Below are 2,649 nucleotides of genomic sequence, written 5' to 3' on the forward strand. Positions count from 1 at the left end.
CAACAGGTAATCAGAGTAAGAGCTTCTTCAGAAAGAAAAGGGGTGAGTTCCTTGGAAAGTACTTGGAAAAGATAATTTCAAACTGTCTTTGCAGGAAAAGATCAAAAAGAAATACTAGATTTTTATCCCTTTAATAAGTAATTCAATAACAGAAACAATGCTGCGTGCTCCAGCTAATTCTCACAGAAACTGGCCCCAGTCTAAAGTCTTCTGAAACAGTCAGACTGATCCTCAGAGAAAGTGTAAATTAAACAGCAGAATCATTACAGGGCATAGAAAATTATGCAGTCCAACTAAGAAGCACTATTATTGCTTTTTAGATTGGAAGACTCATTTAAATTCAATTAATCAGACCACCGTCATGTACAATTAGAACTGTATCTCTCAGTGATTCTTCTTCTCTGAGAACCACATGACCTTCAGGAAAACAGAGCTTAGCAAATTACTGCTTCTAAATTTTAGATATTGAAAGTTTGGTGGGTCACCTGCAGATGTGACTCTTGGGTGTATTGAAATGGTGACACAGGCAGGCCAAACAAAATATCCTTCCCCTTCTTCCTGCAGTGTTAAGCACAGATTTGCAGTTGTTTGGGAACAGCATGGGAACAGCTCTTGGTTTTGATAAAACATCCCTCCCCCACTGTAAAATCAAATTTTTCACATCAGCTTCCCTGAAGGTTAGACATAATGGATCAGGGCCAGCTGCTCATACAGCCTCCTTTTAGTCTCCTCTAAAATTTGTGAAATCACCTGTAAGGTGGCATAAAAAAAATCAGGGAAAGCAACAATGGTGGAAACAACTCAAGCTGAAAGTCAGAGCAGATGAACTCCATTGCAGTCACAGTCTCAGGTGGGAACTCTGATAAAATGACAGTGTAGAATGATAGCTTAAGAGGAACCTGTGGGTGGGTAGGCATTAAACCTGTCTCAGACACACAGACTCATCACCTAAGTCACACAAGAAGAGGTTGGTGAAACAGCACAAAATTATCTAATTGTATTAGGAACAAGAACAAGTTATCTAATTCATCTATTGTGCTGCCAGAAATCCAAATCAGAGCTCACAACACTGGAATTTTGGCTATCTTAAGACACAAGGTGTCAGATATACTCTCATCTTTATTCAGGATCAAAAGTGACTGGATTTTTTTTGTGGCCATCACAGATTCAGTCCCAATGAAGAATGCAAAATTTGATGTTGCCTGTCTCCTAAAACCTTCTGTACCATAAACACCAGAGCAACAGTATTTGGTGCTGAAACTGTCTCCCAGTCAGCCTCAAGCTAGATGAAGCAAAATCAACACCACAACTAAAGCAAAGTGAAGAGGAGCTTGCAGTGAGACATCTTTATATCACTAGTTTTATCTTACAGTCTAGAAATTACCAATGTGTTTGAATTCCTACACCTTTGCAGTGCCCAGTAGAGAAAAAATTTTAAGAATACATAGTGCCACTACTTGCTGACACAGCTAATGGTCCCTTCACAAGGCAGCTCTTGCCCTAGACATCTTCCTCTCTCAGTTCAGTGAAGGGTTCTCTGGTAGCCAGTAATCCCCTGGCCTTGCAGACCTTGGTCTAATGTGAATAACACACTTTTTAGCAGCTCCCTGAGTATGTACCCCAGGGCACATCTGGTCACACAGAAGTCCAGCTTCCAAGATGACAAGTGTGGAATGCCTCACAACAGGGACTGGTTTGTTGGTAATGCTCTAAAACCCCTAATCCCCACAAGGAAGAGGAAGAACAAAGTGCCTCCACCAAAGCTGTCACCTCCTTGGTGTCCAATACTCTCTCCACAAATTCATCAATCACAAAGCCACATCCCAGACAGGCAGGCCAGTAACTCTGTGCTAACACACACATGGACACATTTGGGGTCCCTAGGAATAGATATCCCCCACAGCTGGGGCTCCCATTCCATGGTAAACTAATTCCCTTAATCAGGAGATTGTACCCTTTCTCCTCCAGAAAGATACAAAGAACAGTCTACCTACCAGCAGCAAGGGTCCTGAACCTTCCTGACAGGTTCATGTGGAATCTGTCCTGGAACTGATTCCCATCTTTCACATCTACATGCCAACAATTTTCAACTGGAAATTCCTCATTCTCTGTTTCTTTTTGCAGGATGGCCATCAGTGCTGTAGCTCAATGCCAACACCGAGTTCATGCCACCTCCTGCAGTCAATATATGCCTGAGGAGACAGAACAAATAGTTATTAAATGTACTCTAGATTTGCTGTCATATTGTAACTAAGCACTGAAAATCAAATAAATATATCATAAGACAAGCAGTTAAAATGTGTATGGAAAAAAGGGATTCAGGCAAAATGGCTTAATCTGCAGCATTAATGAGTAACAGATTGTTCCATCAATAGTATAAGAAGAGCAGCATGCAAGAAGGCAAAACTCCTGCAAGTTCCCTGGTACCTGTATCCTTGTAAAAGGCCCAGTTCTGGAGAATACTCAAGAACATGATTAAGGTTAAGCACGTGTTTAAATCCTATTGATTCAGTGAGACAGAGATACAAGCATAAAAGTTGGTGTTTTTTTTTTTAATCAAGGCACTTTGCTAAATTGAAAAATATTCTGTACAAAAAGTCAGAAGCAAGAGCACCTGTATGTCCTGACTCCCTGCCTGCATGGGGACAG

The 2,649-nt window shown here is 41.1% G+C and overlaps 1 long non-coding RNA gene across 1 annotated transcript; it reads left to right on the forward strand.

The window, feature by feature from the left end:
- Nucleotides 1-1,172: 1,172 nt before the first annotated feature.
- LOC306807689 lies at nt 1,173-2,225 on the forward strand. The gene is made up of 2 exons (XR_013775786.1): nt 1,173-1,336; nt 2,125-2,225. It is a non-coding gene; the product is annotated as an uncharacterized lncRNA (long non-coding RNA).
- The last annotated feature ends 424 nt before the right edge of the window (nt 2,226-2,649 follow it).

The sequence above is a fragment of the Erithacus rubecula genome (genome assembly GCF_903797595.1).
Source record: "Erithacus rubecula genome assembly, chromosome: 13".
Taxonomy (NCBI): Eukaryota; Metazoa; Chordata; class Aves; order Passeriformes; family Muscicapidae; genus Erithacus; species Erithacus rubecula.